General features: G+C 39.3%; 1 protein-coding gene across 7 annotated transcripts in view; it reads right to left on the bottom strand.

The window, feature by feature from the left end:
* The window catches only part of LOC127800190 (type IV inositol polyphosphate 5-phosphatase 3-like), a 64,963-nt gene that overhangs the window by 26,918 nt on the left and 11,985 nt on the right, over window positions 1-26,060 (bottom strand). The window lies entirely within an intron of this gene.

Here is a 26,060-nt window from a genome sequence, read left to right as displayed (position 1 = left end):
AGGCTGCAAATTACCGGCGTAAAAGCGATGAGCGACCTCGGGATTGGTGTGACCATTGCAACAAGCCACGCCATACCTGTGAGACTTGTTGGAAAATTCATGGCAAACCTACCATTTGGAAGAGCAGTAAGCAAGGAGAAAAGAGCCACCATGGGGTCCCTACTGCGAATGGGGTTGATACTAGTCCTTTCAACAAAGAGCAAATTGATCAACTTTGTCGCTGTTAAAATCCAATTCCTCATCTGGTATTCCTAGTGTTTCCTTGGCACACATAGGTAGAAAATCTAACGCCCTTTCTTGTCTTCATTTCTCTCCATGGGTTATAGATTCTGAAGCCTCCAATCATATGACTAGTTCTTCTCATTTTTTTAATACCTATACTTCTTGCTCTGGAAATGAAAAAATCATAATCGTCGATGGTAGTTTTTCACCTATTGCTAGCAAAGGACTTATTAAACTGACTGAAAATATTCATCTCACTTCTGTTCTTCATATTCCTAACTTAGCCTGCAATCTTTTGTCAGTTAGTAAACTATACAAAGATTCTAACTGTCGTACTACTTTCTTTGACTCTCATTGTGAATTTCAAGACCAGACCTTGGGGATGATGATTGGGCATGCTAGGATGATTGAAAGTCTTTACTACTTTGATGATATCTCTCTTGGTAATAAAAAAGCTCAGGGCTTTAGTAGTACTAGTTCAATTCTTGTTCCAGATACAATTATGCTATGGCATCTTAGACTAGGCCATCCCAGTTTTGCCTATTTGAAACGTTTATTTCCTGTCTTGTTTAAAGGAATGGATTATTCACTTTTTCAATATGACAGTTGCATCTTGGCAAAAAATCATCGATCTACATATTTACCAAAACCTTACCAAGCATCCAAACCTTTTTATATAATTCATAGTGATGTTTGGGGTCCATCTAAAATTTCTACTCTCTGTGGAAAGTGGTGGTATGTTACCTTTATTGATGATCATACACGTCTGTGTTGGATTTATTTGATGAACAAAAAATTTTACACTATGGCTACAAATCAATTTCAAACCAAAATTGGTATTTTACACTCTGATAATGGCATTGAGTATTTTAATGAGCACTTGGGGGATTTTTTGAAAGCAAAAGGTATTCACCATACATCTATTTGTCGGAATACTCCTCAACAGAATGGCATTGCTGAACGTAAAAATAGGCATTTACTTGAAGTCGCACGTGCCATCATGTTTTCCATGCACATTCCAAAATATTTATGGGGTGAAGCTGTTTTAACGCCGTCCTATTTGATAAACAGGATGCCCATTAAAGTGTTAAAAGTACAAAACACCTCTTGAGTGCCTGAAAGAAGTTTTTCCCAACACACGGTTACATTCAGATCTTCCTATCAAAGTTTTTGGGTGTACTGTGTATGTTCATATCCCTAATCAATTTCGTTCCTGTTGGAACGAGGATAAGAAGATATGGCCAAGGTCAAGATAGAGATAGGTTGTTTTTATTCTTTTATCTTTTGTATCTATTTTGTGTTTTATCTTCTTATTGTATATTTAAATTGATGTAATCTAGTCCTAGATATAAGGTAAGTAATCTAGTCCTAAAATATAGGAGAATTCTTAGGAACTTCTTGTATAAATTCTATTATTGACATCAATAAAATTATCAAGGAATACCGCTTCCTTTTTCCACATGGTATCGGAGCTATAGGCCGAGTATGATACATCATAACCCTAGTGCCTTCATTGCACAGCCTTTAATTTAATCCTCCATTGGTCCTGCCTTCATTACACTATTCTGGGACACCCTTATTCCCACAACTCGTCGTTAAGATTTTAGACTAGCCATGCTCCACTACCTGAAATATTATTTATCGAGAATCCACAGACTCGCGCATTTCGTTCTTCAGATCCAGTTGACTATCAGCACACGACCATTAAATTAGTTCTTCCAAGGCACTACACTTACCCTCAGCCAGCACACAAGCTATCATTATCACCCCGATCCCATAGTAGGCTTACTCCTACCTCATACGTCAACTCTTACGCGAGTACGTTCCGAGTAAAAACTGCACGGTCTCGTCGTAATCCTCTAAGAACTATCATTCGTTGTCATTGCCATGAGTCCAACTCCTTCTGCAAGAACATTCATTCTAGGCCCTCGAGCCTCCCATTGCTTGTCGTGTCATCAATCCCAAAGATGACCACGAACCTTGATGCAATTCTTTCAATAGGACACACGGTCCACATTTAATCCATCTCATTTCGGGTTGATTCCCTGAGCTTCCAGCCTCTTTCAACCAGCTAGTGGCACAACTTGCACCCTAGACCATTGGGACTTTAAGCCCCCTAACAAGGCACAGACCCTACTGGGTTATCCCAAATCTTCAGCATCTGGTCGTCTCCTTGGCAGTTCACTAAGCAACTCTGACCCTGGGTCCCAAACCCATACCGCGAGATAGCCTACAAGCTTTTCCGGCACGTTAGCCACAAGCTCATTACAAGTCTTCTGCCTTGGTCCCTAGATCCAGATCTGTCACTGTGAACACCCAACCAGTAGTGTTGTCAAGCTACTAGGGTTTCTTATCCCGTCTCTGTGAGTCTCATCGGTTGCACCACTGTCACCTCATCAATTGACGCAACTATTATGCGCCATTACTCGACCATTTTCGGCTTCTCACTTGACCCAATACATATCTTATTTTCGAGATACTAAATGATCCTCAAAAATCCTTATCATTTGATCCTTAACTCATCAGCTAGGCCATGTCACATCAGACTAATTATCCATGATTCGATCATCCTTGACAACTACAGTTATCCTATCTTTCATTGTAAGGATTTCGACTAATGACCTCAAATCATCAGTCTCTAATTCTTTCGGATCCATAATCATGGTTACTGAGTCAACCTTACACCCGAATCATATCATCGGATCCTAACTTTAATATCTAGATCATTCTGCTGGTACTAGCTCCCATCAGTCTTCCACTATTCACTGAGAATAGTATTCGTATACTAGAATAGTGTTTGTGAGTGAATAGTACACCAGGTAAGTTCCCAGGAAAGAGAGGTGGGTCACAAACGGACACACTTAAATACCAAGTCTTTCCTTAGCCAGAACTTTCCTAGACATGCGCTTCCACTACACCACACTTAAATCTAGTAACTTTTAAGACTTCAAGTTGCTCTTCCCTAATCTCCAAATAGGGTTCAGCTCTGATACCAACTGTAATGCCCCGCTTTTCCGAGCGTTAAATAACTTAGGAATTTCGAGAATATTTTTTTTTTCAATATAAATCATTTCCCAACAATCCCGTGTTACCTTCTCAGCATACCAAAATAAGAATCAATAAGCTAAGACAGGTAATTGTCACATATGCGGAAGCTTAAAATCGAAACCTGATATGGTACATAACTGAATTCACTTAATCATAACATAAAAATCTGTACCATCATATCATCAAATACTTAAATACATGGAGACTTAACATCAAGAGATAACAACTAAGTACCTCAAATGATACAATCTAATGATATCTCAAAAATACATTAAACCATAACAATTATACATGATCATCAATATAATAATATATCCTGAATCCTCATGAGGAAGCAAATACCGGGGCAACTCACCAAATCCATCGGCCACGTCATCACGTGCCGTTTCGTCTCAATCATCTCTTTGCCATATCTGCAAATCCTAATTGGAACGTTTGAATGTTCCAGGAGCATAACCCAATTAGAAGATGAATTTTCTAGTGAGGGTTTAGAAACATGATATATGAATACATGATGCATTAACATAAACAATCATATGCCTTAGTGTAACTTCCCTGGCCCACTAGCCCGGCACGAAACCCTAAGCAGAATCTCGACTTGCTTTTAGAATAATCCTAACGTTGTTCCATCATTTGCCCTTGGAGAATTTCGGCTACACTATCGGGGCGACATCCCAATCCCATGCACGAGTATCAATATGCCAATAATATCGTGCCATGCAAAATCATGACTTTCCATGCAATATGACAAAATGATCATAACTTCAATAAATATCATGCATAATGAAGCAAACATGTCATATATAGGTTCTCAGGACAAAACCACTCACCTTAGCACGAAGTTCGAACTACCTCGAAAATGCGCATCGCCTCGATATGCGTGCTCAGCCTCGACTTCCGTGCTAACTCTCGAAAGTTGCACCAATCATTTTTCCTCGAGCACATAAATCATAAAAATCATATTTAATCACTAATTATCTCAATATTCCAATTTCTATCATTTTTCCTTTATTTTCTTCCATTTTTATTTCTAAAAATCCAAATAAATACCTCTTTAACTATTTACTCAAATATTTTTCCACAAAAATTCATAATATCGTATGAACTTCAAAAGAACTTACCTCGATGACTTATTTGCACGCAAAACGAGGCTATTCGGTGCAAAAACTGAGACACCAGGAATTTCAAATCCAAATATTTTTACAGAGACCTCTAGAGCTTGATTTTAGAGGAATTTAGCAATTTTTTTCAGATTTGTTCGAGCCCGGACGCGCCCTCACACACCCCTAGAAGTTGGCTCATGCGCGCCCACTCATGGGGCCCAGCTAGCGCGTGCACTGCATGCGCTGGTCGTCTTCTTCGACGAGATTCCGACCAGCTCTGGTTTTTTGGCTATATCTCCTTCGTTTGAGCTTCGTTTTGCCTCCCGTTTGAACCTATGGCTTTCTCTTTTCGCCCTCTATCAGATAATAGCTTAAAATCGGTCGATTGGAGTCATTTTTTGACTGCTCAACTCGATTTTCTGTCGAAGCTCCATATCTCCTTCATCTCTCAACAAAAATTGCTCAAATTTCACATAAATGATCCTCTGGACATGGGAAAAAAAGGCCCCTTATCCGCTGCTCTCAATTTTTGCCCAAACTCTCGGATTTGAGAGTTCAATTTTTCTCTTCATTCGGCCATTCGAAAAATCTCTATTTATAGGCAACCTCGAGCCTCCAAATGCCCATGGTTGGTTGATCCAACCTCCCTGAGGACTCTACCTACCCCATATCGATCCAAAATCCTCGAAGACAGCCCTCAAAATCCAATTTTTGTGGCCCAATTTTCTGGCCACTTTCGGCTAAAAATTTGGCCATTTTCGCCAACAATAAGGCCGATTGTTGGCCTAGGCTCGACCCAAGAGCATCCTAGAGTACTTTCCTCAAGTATTTCGCCACCGAATTCGGTGATGAGAGGTGGTGGAGGAAGCTTGGTCGGCCATGGCAGAATTGCTTTTTGTGCAATTTTGAAAAATTGCACTTTAACCTCCAACTTCTTCTTATTTTGAACTTTTGGTCCTTTTCTTGAAGCCCCCGAGCTTCCCAATAGTGCTATTGCGACCTACAAGTTCTATACCTTCCATTGCATCCCCGAAGATTCTGAAAAAATGTCATTTCGACCTCCTTCCAGCAATTTCGAAAAACTGTACTTAGGTCCGAATCTTCGTTTTGGCCCTAAATCTCTTCGTTTCTTCCTGAAACCACTGAAGGGTTGTTCCCTATGAAAAATCGAAACCCCCTCAAACTTCCGTTGACTTCCCGAAAGTCGTCTATAACAATTCAGTATTGCAGCCTAATTGGCAGTTGCATTTTAGCTGTACCGAAAACTATTCCCGATCTCATTTCTTTCGATGTCATAAATCATGCCTCGAAATACTCATCATGACCATTTCATTTTCCTTAGGCATCTCGGCTCTAGGGCACTCCCTGCAGTCGATTTGGTCAATTGTTCAGGCTATTTAAATACCAATCTTCCCAGAAATTTCATTTTTCTAATAAAACGCTTACTTTCAAATAATCCTAATTTCTTGGGTATTACAATCCCAACCTACCTGACTTGTCGGCGTCATGCAACTTGAACACTCGAGCCAGAGTGACGATAATTAGCCTTAACCGATCTTACCAGCCAGTGTTGTCTCTATTGTCGCCGATACTGTTCTCACCCAAGTTAGCAACCGACGCCGATGGCTATTGCCATCAACATCTTCTTCTGAGTTCAACCGACGAATCTCACTATGCCATTATGTCTGACCACTCATCCTCCGGCACTAACAGTCCTGCTAATCTCGTTTTAACCAATGATCCAACAAGCCATCCATCCTCAGGAGAATTACAAAATCTCCATGCCTCGTATAGATAGGATGAAAGGAACTACCTGAAGTGGTCACAATTGGTTCATACATTCCTCAAAGGGAAGGGAAAGCTCAGCCACTTGCTTGGTACGAGACTAAAATCTGATGATCCCAAGTTTGAAGCATGGGATGAACAAGATTCGGTGGTTATGGCATGGTTGTGGAATGCAATGGAGCTGGAAATTAGCAATACATGCATGTTTCTCTCTACTGCAAAGGATATTTGGGAGACTAACCAATAGACATACTCCAAGAAGAATGATTCAGACAGATTTATGAAATTAAGGTCAAGCTGATGGCTATCAAACAAGGTAATCTTTTCGTCACTGAATATACGAATTTGTTGAAAAACCTATTATAGGAGATGGATCACTATCGTTCCCTTCCAATGAAAGACCAAGAGGATGCTGTTACATTGCGACAATTTATAGAAAAGGATAGTATTTACGATTTCTTGGCTTGGCTCTAACTTGAATTTGATCAAGTTCGGGTGCAAATTTTTGGTAAGGAAGAGTTGCCATCATTGAATGAGACCATAGCCATCGTCCAAGCGGAAGAGAGTCGGAGGAATGTGATGCTTACAAACCAAGGAGTGGAGGGATCAACACTAATCATACGAGGCAACGAGGATAACCTGGCAACCAAGCAAACTGGTCCTCTGCCAGCAGGTAAAAGTCTGATTCTAAGTCAAATAAACGATCTCATCTTGTGTGCAATTACTGCAAGAAAAAAGGGCTTGTCAAGGATGAATGCTACAAACTTCATGCCAAACCCCAAGAGGTTGATCGTGGGTATGGTGGACAATAGAAGGGGCAGGTCAATCTATCCCAATCAAAAGAGCTACCTCAATCAAAGGAGGAGTTGGGATCTCAAGAGTCTTTTAGCAAAATGAGGCTTGACACACAGGATATTAAAAGGCTGAAGGCCTTCCTCGAGACGCCTTCCTCGAGACTCTAGGTATCTCCTCCACCAGCCCCGGTGCCTGCTCAATCAGGTATATCTCTTACCTCTCACGATTATAGTGCCTCAAATTCTAATCAACCCACTTCATAGATAATTGATTCCGGCGCAACTAATCATACGACCTTCTCTTCAAGTTCTTTCTCCACCTATGCTCCCTATTCCAGCTCTTGAAAAATTATCACAGTTGATGGTTCTCCCATCACTGTGGTAGGGATTGGTGATATTCATCTTAGTCCTTCACTCACTTTAAATAAATGCCTTACATGTTCCAAAACTCACCACTAATCTTATCTCTGTACACCACCTGCTTCATGACTTAAATTGTAGCCTAACCTTTCTTCCCAATGGCTGTGTTTTATAGCATCGAAATTCGGGGAGGACAATTAGGCGTGCTAAGGAAAGCAATGGGCTCTACTATCTAGAAGAAGCTGATAACATTGGCGGATTCAATAAGGATTGTTGCTCCACTTCTTTGCTATCCAATAGTTCTACTTTGCATCAAATTTGGCTACAACATTATCGTTTTGGTCATCCTTCATTCAAGGTTCTTTGAGTCATGTTTAAGCATGTAGATGTCAGCACATTACATTGTGATACTCGTGTGCTTGCCAAGCACAAGCATGTGCATTTTCCTCTTAATAGTACAAGATCTTTCATGCCTTTCTTATTAATCCATACTAATATTTGGGGACCCTTTCATGTGCACAATATCCCTGGCGCTACTTGGTTTGTTAATTTTATTAATGATTGTACCCTTGTAACTTGGGTTTATCTCTTGAAGAGAAAATTTGATGTGAGTGTTATTTTTCCAATCTTCCACATTATGATTCAAAATTAGTTCGGGCTAAAAATCAAAGAGATAAGGTCTAATAATGCACGTGATTATTTCAATCACACCTTATCTTCTTACTTTCACACCGAAGGCATCATCCACGAATCTTCGTGTGTCGATGCTCCCCAACAAAAATGGTATGGCCGAACAAAAAATATGGCCATATGTTGTCCACTACTCATACCCTGACGTTCCAAAACAAAGTCCCAAACTATCTATGGGGGGAAGTTGTCCTTACTTCTGGTCATCTCATCAACTACACGCCCTCTCATACTCTTGGATTTCAAAGTCCTTGGCACACAGGTTCTACCTTCTTGCCCACACGGGTCTTTAGTTATGTTGTCTTTGTCCATCTTCACTCCCATAATCATAGCAAACTTGACCCTCGGGCTCTCAAATGTGTCTTCATTGGGTATTCCTCTACTTAGAACGGGTATAAATGTTATCACCCTTTTTTGCAGAAAACCTTTATCTCAACTGATGTGACCTTCATTGAACATGAGTGCTCTTTAACAATCTTGGTCTTTAAGGGGAGCCCCTACCTGTGGAAGATCACGATTAGATTCACTTCTTATCCTTACCCAATTCGGTTCCGTCCTTATCTAATTCGGTTCCTCAACAATCTCTTATCCCATCGGTCTCTCAAGAATCCACTCCCATTAAACCTCGGACTGAGCCTAAGTCCCAACAGCCAACACTCTTGGAACCTAAATAGAGGCCTCTTATTGAGTCAGTTTATTCGAGAAGAAAGGGTACCATGGCTTCACCAAAGCACACTCAATTGTCAGAACTAAATCCCAGCCTTGGATTAAATATAGAGGTTGATACATCTACTCCTGTTATTGTTTCTAACCATGATTTGCCTCTCTTAGAATCCTATAGTAGGGAGCATGATCTTAATCTCCCTATTGCCCCCCAAAAAGGCATCCGGAAAAGCCCAAGCAACCCTTTATCCCATTTTGTGACTCTTGATAGGATGTCACCTTCACACAAAAGCTTCCTCACCCATCTTAACTCAATCAAGATTCCACAGATTGTGTGAGGCATTAGAAAGTGAGGAGTGGAGACATGCCATGAAAGTGGAAATGGATGCACTGGAGAAAAGAAAAAAAAACATGGAAGGTGGTTGATTTACAGAGAGGAAAAAAACCAGTTGGCTGGAAGTAGGTGTTTTTCGTGAAATACAAGGCAAATGGATCCTTGGAGAGATACAAGGTTTGATTGGCTGCAAAGGGTTATACCCAAACGTATGATGTTGACTATCAAGACACATTTGCACCAGTGGTTAAGATGAATATTGTGAGAGTCTTGTTATCGTTAGCAGCAAATTTTGATTGGAATCTATATTAGTTTGATGTGAAGAATGCCTTTCTATATGGGGATCTAGAAGAGGAAATTTACATGGTCACCAGGATTTGGCATAGATACAAAGAATAAGGTATGTAGACTCAAGAAGGCTCTTTATGGGTTAAAGTAGTCCCCTAGGGCATGGTTTGGTAGATTTACAAAAGTGATGCTATCAATGGGATATCGACAAAGTCAAGAGGACCATACCTTGTTTGTAAAACACACAGAGTTAGCAGGAGTGGTTGTGCTTCTAGTTTACGTGGATGATATTATCGTTACTAGTAATGATGAGAAGAAAGAAAAGGCCTTAAGGGAATGCCTGTATAAGGAATTTGAGATTAAGGATCTGGGACAGTTAAGGTACTTATTGGGAATAGAGGTGGCACAGTCAAGAGAAGGAATCTTCATGTCATAGCAAAAATATGTTCTCAACTTAATGAGACTGGGCAGACAGGATGCAAGCTTGCGGACACGCCAATTGAGGTTGACCACAAGCTTGGTGAAGTCGTTGATGATGAGCCAGTAGATCAAAGAATGTATCAAAGGCTTGTTGGGAGACTAATCTATTTATTGCACACTTGATTAGACATAGCCTACACAATCAATGTAATTAGTCAGTTCATGCACAATCCCAAGAGGACACATCTGCATGCAGTTTATTGCATCTTTTAGTACTTGAAGACCCATGTGGGTAAAGGAATTTTGTTCAAGAAGGGTACAAGTCTTAACCTTGAAGCCTACACGAATGCTGACTGTGCAAGTTCCATAATTGATAGGAGATCAACTTCATGTTATTGCATCTTTGTTGGAGGCAATTTGGTCACATGGAGGAGCAAGAAACAACCAGTAGTAGCCAAATCAAGTGTGGAAGCTGAGTTTAGATCTATGGCACTGGGTACTTGCAAGCTGCTTTGGCTCAAGATAATACTAGAAGATCTCAAGATTAAGTAGGAGGGTCCTATGAAACTATATTGTGATAACAAGTTGGCTATTAGCATTGCCTACAATCATATTCAACATGATCAGACTAAGCATGTGGAAGTAGACTGACACTTTATAAAGGAAAAGCTCAACATTGGATTAATTTGCACATTGTATGTCTTATCCAAGGATCAACTTGCTGATGTTCTCACTAAGAGGTTATCCAATCAAACATTCCAAAAGATTGTTGGCAAGTTGGGAATGGTAAACCTTGAGAGGAAGTGTCAAAGATCCTATATTTGGTCAAGATTCAATATCCTCTTGTTTTCGGCAGTGTATAGTTAAGAGATTAAACAACTTCCAAATCTCATTGATTACTCCTTTGATTAGGATGATTGAAGATTCTTACAAATTTCCAAATTTAGCACTATAATTATATCCTCTATGTGTATATACACACAACACATGTATAGTTTCTAATACAATACAATACAATCAATTAAGGCATTCATCACACAAATGACTTATAAGGCAAAGTCACATTTTTTCCTACCTATTGCATTTTTAAGGAGCTAAAGACAAGAAAGGTGATTGGGTATGGTAAGATGTGTGATGGAAACTATTATCTAGAAAAGGAGGCTCAGGCAATGAGTAATCAATTAATAAGCTAGGGTGACTATTCTTGTAGAGGATGAGCTACTCATATGGCATCATCAATTGGAGCATCCTACATTTAGTGTGTTACAACACTTGTTTCCATCTTTGTTTTCCAAGTGTAATAAAAAATGTTAGTATGTGATGCCTGTGAGTTTGTGAAACATACTAGAGCTATTTATCCTAGTGTCAGTTATAAAGTTCTAGTCCTTTTACTTAGTTCATTCAAATGCATGGGTCCTACTAGAATTACCTTAACTTTTGGGTATTGTTGGTTTGTGACATGTATAGACTATTTTAGAAACCACTTGGGTGTTGCTAATGAAAGCTAAGAGTAGAGTCTTCCACTATTCCAAGTGATTTCACAAGATGGTGGAAACATAATGTGGAGTGAAGATCAAGGCGCTCAGTTCGGATAATGGAACAGAGTATACAATTGGAAACTTTTAAAGATACTTGGTGGACCATGGGATATAATATCAAACTACATATGTCAATACTTCCACCTAAAATGGTTTAGCTAAGCAAAAAAAATAGGCACACTCTAGAGGTAGCACACTCCTTACGCCTTTCTATGCATGTACCTAAGTTTTTGGGGGGAGAAGTTGTGTGCACTGTTGTTTAGTTAATTAATTGCATGCCATTGTGTGAGCCTTACACTTCCATACTCTACTCGAAATACTTTAGGGATCCACTTCCTTTGTGGTTTCGCTGAAAGTATTTGGGTGTATATGCTTCGTGCACAGCCAAAGCTCAAGTATTGGGAAACTTGATCCACAAGCTTGTGTGTCTTTGTAGGGTATGGCTTTAATAAGAAGGATTGCAAGTGTTATTGTATTGTGGATAGGAAAATATACATCAGTATGGATGCCACCTTCAAGGAATCTAAGCCATACTCTCCTGCACCCTCAATAAAGCTGTAACATCCCGGTAATTCAGGAGCATATAATAATTATTAATTTCTATATTTGAAGTGATTTGTGATTTATTGAAATTGTGTGGATTTGAAAAATTTAGTAGGTCAGGAGGTGATAGAGGTGGATAGAATCTTATTAAAAAAAATTGGTGTGCATGCATGACGTTGGAAGAAGCCAAGACTAAAGCAACATGTGGGGTGGCTACTATTTGTAAATATATGTGAATAGGGTATTGCAAAGGAAATTGGAGACTTAGTTTCCAAGCTTCAATTATATGCTATATGCGTGAATATATATATATATATACACACACATTGTGTCCCATACTATATTAGCAAAATCAAAGAGAAGGAATTGAGGGGCTACTGTAATGTATGTGCACATGAATATTAAAATAAAATATATGTTATGCTAAGAAATTATTATGTGGTATTGGTTTATATTTATACACAAGATAGTATAATATTATATTAATATACAAAGGTGATAATAGTATATTAATATACAAAGGTGAAGTCAGCAACCGTGCATAGGTATATATTGCTGAGAAGCAATAATATATAAGATAATAGATATTATTAAAAAGTAATAATATATGATATATAAATATATTATTAGGAAAGGTGAGGTAGTAGCGAGACACAACAAGCAGTCGATAGTGGGTAAGGGAGTTGTTGGCAGGTCGCGAACGGTCACCCGTTCTCTTTCCATTTGTCAGTCATCTTTGTTGGGGCCCCAGTAACTGTTGTGTGAAGCAATGGAAAAAAATTACATAGATAGATAAGAATTGGTGTATGCCTGAAGATTCAAATAAATGGAATGTAATGGAGTAGAGTGGTCAACAGATTACAGGTTGCCACGGTGCTGAAAGGAATGGACAAGAGGAAGAGTCGGTAAAATTGGATAGTCAAGAGCGAATTGCTCTCGTGTGGAATGGTCAATTTGGCTAAAGAAGTAAGAAGTAATCTCAAGTGGAGTTGGAAACTCATGTATGTAAGGTATGTACTTAATGGTAGTTTAGATGGAAATTGAAGTGATTAACTATATAGATGAATGCTAAAATGTGATACTGAATTTGTGGTACTAGAATTGGAAGATGGTGATGTAAGGAATGAAATACATTGGTGCGGTTACAAGTTGTCTAAATATGTAGACACAAAAGTCCGCATGTACTGTATGAAGATGAAATGAATTGAAAGTCTTGTATCTAAATAGTTTAAATGTGATTTGAGAATGATTATCATGTGACACTTGGGCACTTACTCGGATGTGGAATAAGCACTGTGTAGGCGAAGAGGCTTAACTGTGCTATTGATAAATTCGCAATCGTTAAAGATTAGGAATATCAGTGTAACTCTAAGTGGGGAGTTATCATCCCGGTAACTACTATAGTTAGATATTGGGGAAAATGGTTGTGATCAGGTGAACGGGACCTAATAGATGGGGTCTAGGCGAACCATCTGAGACAGTCATTGGTGGTTATATCGATAAAGGAAACTCAAAAGTGTTGGGTTCAGACGAGTGTAGAGTGCATGACAAGACATAAAGGAATACCCAAGTGCATTTCTGGGAAGAATTACCTTCTAAGCCAGGAACCGAGACTATCAATGAATTGCCGCTTGAGTCCCTTGACCGTTAGCTCGTCCAAGAGTGTTCCTTAAGGCGCATCTATGATATATGTGTTAAGGGAAAAAAAGCAGACCTGAGAATGTATAGGGATTGTCGTGCTCGAAATAAGATTATCATTAGGTATAAATATCTTGTTAACCAGACTGGGTAGGGTAGTTCATCTAATGAGTTCTTGGAGATGCCTTTAACTTGATAAATATGCTAATGGCAAGATGATTATGAATATTTGATGATGTCATTTGGTTTGATTAATGTGTGATGACGATTATGGATTGCTTGAATTGAATATTCCAACCGTATTTGGTTAAATTTATTATTGATTTCATTGGTGATATATTAGTATACCCGTCGAGTGAGGGAATCTTGTTGATGTCTTTTAGTGTGATTGATGATGTCCCTCGAGTTGGTTAAGGTGCTAGTGATCATAACATGGCCCAAATGAGGTGATGGATTAGGGGATGTGCTAGAATGTATAGTTAAATGGTGGCTGTAATGGACCTAGACTTGTTGGAATACTGGAAAATGACGACATGGAATGTCTTGGAGGTAATGTAGGGTGATATCATGGAAACTACAAACTTACCTCGTTGAAATAGGGTGAACGTAAATCTGAAGGGCTAGATTCTTTGGAGAAGATGTGTCTCCCTTGGTAGTTTGACTAAACCAATGAGAATTTTGAGGACGAAATTTTGTTGGGGGGGAGACTGTAACATCCTGGTAATTCAGGAGCAGATAATAATTATTAATTTTTGTATTTGAAGTGATTTACAATTTATTGGAATTGTGTGGATTTGAATAATTTAGTGGAAGAAATAATTATTGTATTTGGGGTGATTATCGAATATTTGTGGGTTTAAGGGAAATATTAATTTATTTTGTATTAAAGAGATAGGAAAGTAATTGTTGGAAATTTGGGGTATAAGAGTTATTATTAAGTGGGGTGTGCGCGTTAATTTCTAGAAGTTATGGGGTTTAAGAGTAAATTTAGGAAGTGGGCTGGGGTTACCTTAAAATTAATGTGGTGCGTATATATGTTAAGGAAGGCAGCTACCGCGGGTGGCATGAGTGCGCAAGGAGAAAGGCCAGGTCGCGGGATTGAGGCTTGGAGGCGAGCACACACTAAGGAGGAAAATTGCTGATTTTTCAACAAGGCTAGCCCCAAAACGACGTCGTTTTAGGGCAAGGCGGTGGTGCACTGGGCTGCCACATGACAGCTTTTGGTGGCCTTCTCCTTTTGCTATTTAACTCCCGATTTTGGGAGCATTTGGCCATGAAATCGAACAACAATAGTGGGGAAATAAGGAGAAGAAGGAATAGCGCACAGGCAATGAAAATGGGGAGAAATTCCAAGGAAAATTCAATGTAATCTAGGTTTAAATATTCAGGTAGGTGAGGAAAATTATGCTGAAGATATTGTACGGTTGGAATTTAATTTATAGGGTGATTTATTAATTTTTTGCTAAAATTATATTATCTTGCAACGTGCATTAATTTGGCGGCGTGTGGGCATAAAAACATCGAAATCTACTAATTAAAGGTAAGCTTCTTACTCCCTTTGCGAGTCTCCTTCGATTTACAAATTCCATTTCCTTCCCTAGTTCGATTCGGTACCATGATTTATTTATATGGATACCTTTTGTGTAAATTAGATTAAATTTAAAGTTAAATATGAGACTTTTGGGGTTTTATTTGGTAAGTGCCTACAGGGTATTGTACCGCCCCTACTACCTTGGGAATGATGTTGAACCAGTTTGGGACTAGGTTCCTAGACGGTTGACAGGATTTGGTTGTGGTTATGGTCTCCCATGGGTGTGAGTTGTGGTAGCAAGGTGCAGGAGCTGTCGTCCGGTGAGATGACGTGTTGACCATTTGGTGACACTGAAGAGAACCGTTGACCGGTTGTCCTTAGTCACGAATTGTCAACCGATGCTTGGTTACTGTCGATCAACTCTGCCATCATGTGAAATATCGCATGGCATTGCAGTGCATGGGATTTGACTTGCATTCATTGGGGGTCATGCTTTATGTGTTGGGAGTGTGAACACTAGCATGACATAGTTGGTCTATTGAGTGCTGACTTGTGTACGTTAGGCGAGCATATGCATTTAGAGCATTCGCTTGTGTGAATTCCTACGTGGGCGTAGCATGGCTTGATGCTTGGCTTATGGAGGCCTTGCCATCACATTAATGCTGCAAAAGCCATTGCATTCCCTATTTGTCGCATTGCATGGTTACAATATGATGTGGATTGTGATATGGAGTTGTCCCTCGATAGTTATGAGTGGAGCTATGACTCGAGAACTCCGGCATGTGGGTATGATGAGAGCCTCGAGCTCGTGCGGATTATGTTATGAGAGCTTCGGGCTCATGTGGATTATATTGTGAGGGCCTCGGCCTCATGTGATTTATGCTAGCCAGTCATGGTTGCGGCAAGTTTGTATGCCGGGACTTGGGTGTCAGGTTGTGCATTTCTTACGTGAGCCCTAAGGACCATTACATGCATTGGTACATCTGTGTTATGCACTGGATATCTTTATGCATGATATGGTGTGATATTATCATTTGTGGCATTACATTGTGTGGGGCGTATTCTGGGTGAGAGATTTATTCTCAGTTTTATCTTTATTCTTCTACTATGTTTGCTGAGCTTTGTGGTTCACCTTGTCTTTACATCATTCCAGGTGTGGGAGCTGATGTCACGGTTGGATCACTTGGCGTGTCGATCTTAGATGGCTATGTGTACAGGACAATCCCGACAGAAAAGATCTTTGGGGTGTGAGTTGTGATCAAGGGCTTAGATATTGTAATTGTTGTATTACATTGACTGATGTTTGTTTTGTAACGAAACGCCCCTGAATTGTGTATTTATAATTAATTTGCTTCTGTTGTTGTATAATTATGGGGCGAAATTCTAGCCCATGTAATTGAGTTATTAGCTGATTGTGAATAGAAATTGAAGAAATTCTGAGTTATCACAAAAGCAATCGCTTGGTGTCCCTTCTACCTCTCACATACCCTTCCTTAGTGGCATTGATCGAGAGGGGAAGAGTGATAATGTCTCCAATAATGATATAGATGGCATCCCAAATGAATATGTCTCCCATACCTTTCCTTAGTGACATTGGTTGAAAGGGGAAGAGTGATAATGTCTCCAATAATGATATACATAGCATCCCAAATGAAGATGTTGAAGGTGGTGGCATCTTAAATGAAGATGATAAAGGTGGTGGTGATGTCAGTATAAGTGAGCATGGATACCATTCAAAGGAACGTGTGACATAACCACAGGTTTTGAAGATGTATGTGAGACCAGAAGGTTATAGTTAGACCATCGTACATCCTACTAATATCCAATTACTTGATCCTATCGGTTGCTCCAAGTTGCTTTCTCTACCTCAAGGTATAACATCCACCACCACTACCTCATGCTACTGACCTTGATAATCTTATAGCTTTACCTAAACCTTCTTGTAATGTGAAAATACTAGCTCGTTATAGGAATAACCTTTGTAGTACTCATCATCTTGTAGCTAATTTTGTATATTTTGAGTTGTTATCTCTTGTATTTAGAATTTTTTCCAAATTTTTGGCATCTATTACTATTCCTCATGATTAGAAGGAAGTTATACAAGATTCTAAATGGAAGGAAGACATGCTTGAGGAGATGAGAGCTTTGGTTAAAAATGTAAATTGGGAACTGGTTCCACTTCCTAAGAAAGCACTCAATTGGCTGCAAATGAGTGTTTACTGTCAAGCACACGCTAGAGGGTAAAGTAGAGTGTTTGAATGCCAAGTCAATGGGCAAGGGGTACACACAAATATATGACATTGACCAGTGTTATTAAAGGCGCGCCTAGGCGCAAGGCGCACCTTGGGTGCCTGAAAGCCTTCCAGGCGGGTGCAGACCAAAAGGCGCGCCTCAGCCCTAGGCGCCTTAGGAAAAGACGCGCGCCTTGGGCTTTTTAGTTGTTTTTCAAGTTTTTTATTTCACTATTTGTTACTTTATTTAATTTTTTATTGTTTAGGGTTTAAATTTATTGTTTCAACTACAAATTTGACAATAAGTAAAAATGTTAATACTTCAAATGCTCCAATTGAATTTGAACTAGATGAAGATGGATAGGGAGAATTGAACAAATTCAAGGCATGCAATAACAAAATGCAACATTAAGTCACCAAAACAAAGAAAGATGCAAATTCAAGTCTAGTATATTACTTACCAAAAAAATGTATGAAACTATCATCACACTTCTAAACCATAGAAATCATCCAACAAGAGTAGATGATGTGGAAGAAGATATTAGAGATGATGTTTCTAATGATGGAAATATAGAAGTGTTTGGTCTTTAGAGTGGTTTTTTTTATAACATGCTTGTTAAAATATTATTAGAAGTTAGGACCTATTTTATACCTTTTTCTTCAACTATATTTTTATTTTATTTTATTTTTTATTAACTTGCGCCTAGTTCCACTAGGCTCGTGCCTCGCCTTGCGCCTTGCATCTCAGGCTCCAAGACCCTTATGCGCCTTAGTGCGCCTTGCGCTTTTAATAACACTGACATTGACTACGATAAGAATTTTGCTCCCATAGCTAAAATGAACATAGTTTGAACACTAATTTCATGTGTTGCAAACTTTGGTTGGGAATTGTGGCAATTGGATATGAAGGATGCATTCTTGCAAAGTGAATTCTCTTTAGTTGGGAACACTAATTAGTTTTCTATGACTGTTCACATATACCTAATGTTATAAAGAATGTTTTGTCAATTCCTAAGCTTGTATAACAAAATTATGAATTCTCTTTTGCCAACAATTATTGTTACATACATTATGGTAATGTGTGTGTGGGCAAAACTGTAATGGTAAACGGTCTATATTTTCTGGAAGGGTTAATAGCCTGGTTTATCCTAAACTTAGGGTTATTTTGCAATTTTATCCCGTTTTGAGCTTTACTTCAATTTGGTCATTGAACTTTAACATTGATGTCAATTTTATCCTAGATCGACCTAACGTGTGGCCTAGCTGAGGTGGCGTGTTGATGTATTCAATAATTGACACATCAACAAAACGGGTAAATTGGGCAAGATCTGGGTCGAATCTATTGGTAAATTGCGTCAGGTCAAGTCCGAGCCAGATCTAGGCAAGATCTGGGTGTGCTTGGAATAGTTGCTTCAATGGTAGACAGAGGCAGGGATGGACGGTAACGAGGAAGCTGGAAGCAATGTCAGTGGCGAGGGAGATTGGTAATGATGGCGAGCAGGTCGATTGGAGGCCGCAAACGGAAGGAAGACGTCTGTCAGTGGCAACGGATTTAGGTGTTGTCGACGGTCACGTTGTAGGGAATGTGATGAAGAAGACGATCGGAGCACAATGGCCAATGTAGATGAAAAGCCGATATGTGGCTGTTGCCCAAGAAGACAATTGAGAAATCAAAAAGTCGCAAAGCTTCAACAAAGGTAGCGGCGTCGGACGTTTGCAGAGGCTCACTCAATCAAAAAATCAAAAAGTTGTTGAACATTTGCAGAGGCCCACTCAATTGATCGCGAAGCTTTGAAAAGTCGAGAAGCCCACTTGATTGACGACGATGACAAACGAATGTAATAGCAGAGGCTAATCGTTGGCCACGGAAGCGAAGATGAAGGCAACCAAAGATGGTGGTAATCGACAATGGTGACTGAATCTGAGCTACTGTCGATGATTTATTTACAGGAAGCGCAATGGAGAAGACAACTAGAAGACCCAAAAGAATGTCGTTTTGTCTTATGGCTTGCAGTAAGAGTAAGGCAAAACAATGTCGTTTTGCTTGTGTGCCCATTATTGGACACATCAACACGCCACCTCAGCCACCACATATGTTGGGGTACACGCTTAGCCAATTTAGAATAAAATTGACACCAAAGTTAAAGTTCGATGACCAAATGAAGTAAAGTTCAAAACGGGATAAAATTGCAAAATGACCCTAAGTTTAGGATAAACCAGGTTATTAACCCTTTCTAGAAACACATGAATGTGAACATAATCAACAAGTTGTTCCTAACAGAAGTATCGCATTAAAAGAGAAACGTTCTCAGGATAATCACATTAATCCTATGTAATTGTGGCACCTTAGGTTAGGTCATATCAACGAGAATCAGCTAACAAAGTTAGCTCAACAAGGGTTTATCACCGATTTAAGTTTTGAGCTCGGGCCAACTTGTGAGTCATGTATTCTCCGGAAAATGACCAAGTTTTCTTTTGTTGGACAAGGGGAAAGGGCTATTGAATTGTTAGGATTGGAACATTTTGATGTGTGTGGACCTATAAATGTTATGGTTCAAGGTGGTTATGTCTATTTTGTAACTTTTACTAATGATTTATCTTGGTATGATTTCGTGTACTTAATGAAGTACAAGTCTGAAGTTTTTGAAAAGTTTAAAGAGTTCAAGGCAGAAGTAAAAACCAAACAGGAAAGAGTATTAAGATTCTTCGATCAAATCGAGAAGATGAATATTTGATTACTGAATTTGTTGATTATCATAAAGTGTGTGGTATTGTTTCACAGTTGACGCCTCCATATACACTATAGTTGAATAGTGTGACTGAACATAAGAATCGGACTTTGTTGGACATGGTTCGTTTGACATGGTTCGTTTCATGATTAGCTACACGGATTTACCTATTTCATTGTGGGGGGTTATGCCATTCTTATCGCGATTTATTTATTAAATCGAGAACCAACTAAATCTATTTCGGCCACGCCATATGAGATATGGGTTGGGAAACCACTAAGTCTTAAGCATGTTAGGATTTGGAGTTGTCCGATTTATATTAAGAGGTTGAAAACAGAGAAGCTAGAACCAAGATCTAAGAAAGGTCGTTTTGTGGGATATCCTAAAGATAGTTTAGAGTATTATGTATATTTTTTACTTGACCCAAGAGTTGTGGTCACTGGACATGTTATCTTCTTGGAAGAAATGTTCATCCAGGAGAGTGGTATGGGTCAAAAGATAGATTTGGCAGAAGATAGGTCTTATGTTCCACAAATACTTGATCAGATCACTGAGCAAGGTGAACCAAGTCTGGTTAATGATGCACAGATTCCTCGTAAGTTAAGTAAAGTATCTCATCCTCCGGATTGATAGTATGGTTTATCGATGAAAGAGATACAAGAATTGTTCTTGTCTGGGGATAATGATAAATTGATTGATCTTACCACCTATGAGGAGGCGATATGTGATATCGATTCTTTGAAGTGGCAATATGTGATATCGATTCCTCGAAGTGGCAAGTAACTATGAAATCAGAAATGGAGTCTATGTACTTTAACCAAATCTGGATCTTGGTAGATCCACCTGAAGGAATAGTTCTATAGAGTGTAAATGGATCTTCAAGAGAAAGATCAGTGCCGATGAGTATGTTTCCACTTATAAAGCTCAGTTGGTAGCTAAAGGATATCATCAGTGTCAAGGAATTGACTATAACGAGACCTTTTTACCAATCGCGATGCTTAAGTCCATCAAGATAATATTAGCTATTGCCGCCTACTATGACTATGAGATCTAACAGATGGATGTTAAGATAGCGTTCCTCAATGGGTTTCTTGAGGAAGAAATCTATATAGAACAACCGTGTTGTTTTGAGTCCACCGATCCACGTTAGGTATGCTTGCTGAAGAGATCAATCTATGGTTTGAAGCAAGCATCGAGGAACTGGAACATCCGTTTTGATAATGAGATCAAAGAGCTTGGTTACATGAGAAATCCAGATGAACCATGTGTATATAAGAAGGCTAGTGGGAGTAATGTTGTGTTTCTAATCTTATATGTGGATGATATTTTTATTATGGGTAACAATATGGACATGATGTTGTTTACCAAAGCCTAGTTGTCCAAAGTGTTCTCCATGAAGAATTTGGGAGATGCTACTTATATTTTGGGGATTAGACTTTATAGAAATAAGAGTAAGAAAATTGATAGGTCTCTCCCAGAGATTGTACATAGAGAAAATGCTATAGAGGTTTAGGATGTTGAATTCCAAGAAATGACAGTTACCTGTTAAGACTGGAATTCATCTCTCTAAAGGTATGTCCCCAAACGCACCTAAAAAAAGAGATCGTATGGGTAAGATACCTTATGCTTCGGTGGTTGGGAGCCTTATGTATACAATGATATGTACGAGGCCAGATATTGTGTTCGCTGTTAGCCAATATTAGTCAAATCCTGGTGAGTCACCGGATCGCAATGAAACATATTCTGAAGTACTTGAGGGCCTCTAGCTCCGGTTTTTGTTCGCCACGTGGCGACACGTGGTTGGTCCACTTGTCGGCCATTGGTTGGCCGGCATAAAGCTGCGTTTGGAGTACGTCCTACGTGGACTTTGCGCACCAGGAACAGTGCACGCACATGGCCCGGGGAAAAAAGGTGGCTGGTTGGGAAGCGCAAGCAGGCCTCGCGCGTATTGGAGAAAGAGGGTGGATTGGTACAGAGGGGGCCCCACCCATGAGTTAAAAATCTGCAGGGTGGGAGGCGCAGGAATTATTCCATTTTCAAATTTTAAATGGGTTGATGTGACAGGTCATGGGGGAAGTATGCGTACCCGGTGTTACTTTGCACTAAAGGACAAGGGAGTACTCCTGAATGTGAATGGGGGACATGTGGCCACGTGACTTCTGGGCTTTAAGTGGGTGGGCTTTAATACTGGCCCTGCTGGTGGGCCGCCTGGTACACATCGTGCCGAAAGAGGACGAGGAAGATGCACCTGACGACGGGCAGGACTGGAGGTTCGGGTAGCTGGGTTGGCTCGAGGACCCCAGCCTTCGGAATTGGAAAGAGATCCTACCCCGTCAGGAGACGAGGTCTGCTCCCGAGTAGTTCAAATAATCCGAGTGCGGATCCATATTAATGGATACACAGAATCGGATTTTTAGTCAGATGATGATCGTAAATCGACGCTAGTTTTGTATTTCTCTTAAATGGTGGTGTTGTGAGTTGGAAGAGTTCTAAGCAGGAAATCACAACGGATTCAACCATTGAAGCAGAGTACATGGCGGCATGTGATGCTGCTAAGGAAGCTGTTTGGATTCGAAAATTTGTTTCCGAAGTTGGTGTGGTTCTGTCCATTCTGTCACCAGTACCTCTGTATTGTGACAATAATGGGGCTATTGCACAAGTAAAGGAACCTAGGTCTTATCAAAAGTCCAAAAACATTGAGTGTCAATTTCATCTTATTCGAGAGATTATCGCATGTGGGGACATGCAATTGCAGAAAGTAGATTCAGCGGATAATGTAGCTGACCCACTCACCAAATTTATGACTCAGTCACAATTGGATCGGTATCTTGAGAAGATGGGTATTCTATACCTACCGATGGTGAAGCACTAGTTATAGATTGGTGACGTCTAGCGGGCTTGTAATAAATACATTTAATGTATCTTTGTATATATCTATAAAAGGTATGTTTATCTTCATTCATAAACTCTCCAGTTTGTTATATGAATGACTCCCTAAATCTCCTGTTTGAGAATCTTATTTTTAAGGTGTTAAGACTATGTGATGAGATTCTCTAGTGACAGGACTTCTTAAATGATTCCTGGTTCTTGGATTAATCTGATGGGAACTCTAATTAGTCGAGTATGGACTAACACAGAGTTTACTACCTTGATCAATATGAGTTATTGATGATAAGGGTGGTGAGTCACATACCATATGACATGGGGATATCTCTAGTAAACTCGTGGGTGATTGTTGGAGAAAAATGCACTGAATGTGACACTGATGACTAACCACATGACATTATGGATAATGGTTATGTCGTCTAGTTGTTGTAGTGTAACTAATCATTAGACTTGAACTGGCACAACTGTCTTGTGTAATGGTATGCGAGATTTGCTAACGTTCATCTATATGGTTTTGTATTGCTGGTATATGGAGGCAGGTGTTCAGGGATAGGATTTGTCACCCTCGTCGTTGTTGAGGAGTTGAACGTCCTACGTGGTCTATTATTAGTATGATAAGACACTCTCTGGCCAAGGCAAATTGATTATAAAGAAAGGTGTTTCCTGAGATGTCATCTAGTCATGCTAATAAAATTTGACACATAGTTATTGAGTTTGTGAGTTTATCATTCCATGACTTTCGTTCAGTCAGGACGTTAGGTGACAAAAGGATTATAACACACGATAATCATCAACCGTAATACGCTCATTTGAAGTTAGACTTCATTGTCTTCTATATTGTCTTGGACCATTGTTAGGCACTTCCCAGGACCTCTCAAATCATCACCAGGATATGGAGAGATTCTTGTGATAGGTTAAAGAATGTTGGCCGGTGCCAAACAAGTTTTAGTGTTATTTGTTTGCTAGAAGATAGTGAACCTAGAAAGTCACACACTATATAATGTTGCGTATGGCATCGTCGCTATACACCCATTGTGTCTCCGATATGTCATTAAGTGTTAATGACGGTGGTGTGTCAATTGTTAGCAGTCGAAGCATTGAGAGTCAACTGCCTTAGCATCGACAATCGACTCCCAGTGCTGCCTCAACCTTCCTTAATGCGCTCCATGTAGTGCAAAATTGAGAGGCTAAGGTAGAGGCAACCGACAGAAGAAAAATTGGACGTGAAGGAGGAAATTGGAGGTTGCTGCTTGGCTTTTGTTGCTCTCTATTCCTCTTCTGTCTTCTTCTGTCTCTGCTTTAAGAAATTAATTAGGTGTGAGTGTCATACGGGAAAAAGACACACGGGTGATGGTGATACCAAATTCTCTGGCTAGCACGAGAAGAGGTGCACGTAAAGGTACCAAATTGCATGCTAAGTGTGGACGGACTAGGCCCACCACGACTTGAGGTGGATTCCGTCTCAGTACAGAAATGGTTTTTGTACTCAACCTAACATCGGGCATCAAGTATGTGATTATTATATTTCATGAGATGAAATAATGTGTTGCTTAAATATCCAAACTGAGTATGGTGCATGTATTTATTATTTCCGCTGTATATGTTTGATGCACATAAATTTTTTAATTTTACCCACACCACCATATGTATATTTCGTCACTCAAGGGGTAACCTAGTGATATGATGTAGCAAGAAGCAAAATATAGTCGCATGCTCCAGCACAAAGGCCGAGTATAGGGCTATGGCATAAGGATTATGAGAGGCCCTTTGGCTTCTTATTGAGTTATGGCTTATGCAACAACATCCTGTCATGCTCTATTGCGACCATAAAGTAGCTAACATAGCCAATAACTCGCTACAATATGATCACACAAAACACAGATTGGATTGACGCTTCATCAAGAGAAGCTCGCTAAAGGAATAATTTGCATACTGTTTCTCAAATTTTCCGACCAATTGCTTGATGTTCTTACAAAGGGTCTCAGGGTGAAAGGGTTTTATGGTATTGTACACAAGATGGACATGTATGATATCTATGCGCCATCTTGAGATGAGCGTTAAGATCTACAACCATCCTATCAAGATCCACCATTCTCTCTCATAATTTCCTCTTGTCTAGATCCATATTTTACTCTTTTTGCCTATTTAGGCTTGCGCAAGATGTGTATATATAGAGGTCAATACCCATGTAAATGATGAGGAAAATTGCTCCAAATATTTCTGAAACAATACAATTCAACAGATTCTCTGTATGGCTATTTTAGAACTTGATGGGCAAAAATAAAGCCATTTCCCAATTTAAGCTTTTCTAAAACATAACAACAACTACAAGGAAAAAAAAAAGTATTTGGAATATTAAATGAGGCATGCCACATACATTGTAAGGTTAATTCGAAGTTGAAATCTATGATTTTCATGACCAAACCTACTGCTTGATGAGTTTGCTCTTAATTTGTATTTAGGTAGAGTATTCACTATTCATAATTTGTGCTATGAACCCAGTGTAAGGTGAACCCACAAGTTTTCTTTTATGGACCAAGTTATGATATAAAGTCACTATATGGGTTTCTCTGTCCTTTTTCATAATTAAGTTCATCATTATATGTGGTTCTATGTATTCTGATTCAAACTAGAATAGCTTAACAAGCACGAGAGTCAAAGTTTTCCTTATCTATCAATTCAGGTCTAACTCGATTCACCTAGAACCTCCTTCATTACTAATATTTCAACAAACTAGCCTTCTCACACGGTCACACCTATAGAATCAGTTTTCTCATTTAAGTCCATTTTCCTTTATCAATGTTATGAGCTAAAAAATTTCATGGTTAAACTTTACCATCTAAAACGTGGGTGCTCAAATCACTCAGATCTTCTACATCAATCTTCAACTACATATATCTAATACTATTTGATTATGTTGCATTGAGTCGAGGTTAAGTCTCTCTTGCTATTACTTCATGATCCCTCCATATTTCTTTATCAACTCTCCTGATGAGAAAGATATATACTGATATGTATTCCACATGTATATATTAATACATGTTTATCCCTAAACACTTCAGAGAACGCATTATGAACATAGATGTGTATGAGGATAGTTTGTTAATACATAGACTTGCAACCTAATTTCTGAACTTGCATTCCCTTTAATCCAGTTTAAGATGGTGGGGCATAGCGTGAGACAATGTCAATGAGTTCATGGAGGAATGCACAACATACATAAGCTGCAAAGTCGCAAAACAGAGAAAAAGAGCCTAAAT

Source organism: Diospyros lotus, chromosome 4 (assembly GCF_014633365.1).
Source record: "Diospyros lotus cultivar Yz01 chromosome 4, ASM1463336v1, whole genome shotgun sequence".
NCBI classification, from domain to species: Eukaryota; Viridiplantae; Streptophyta; class Magnoliopsida; order Ericales; family Ebenaceae; genus Diospyros; species Diospyros lotus.
This window is presented reverse-complemented; position numbering and strand designations above follow the sequence as displayed.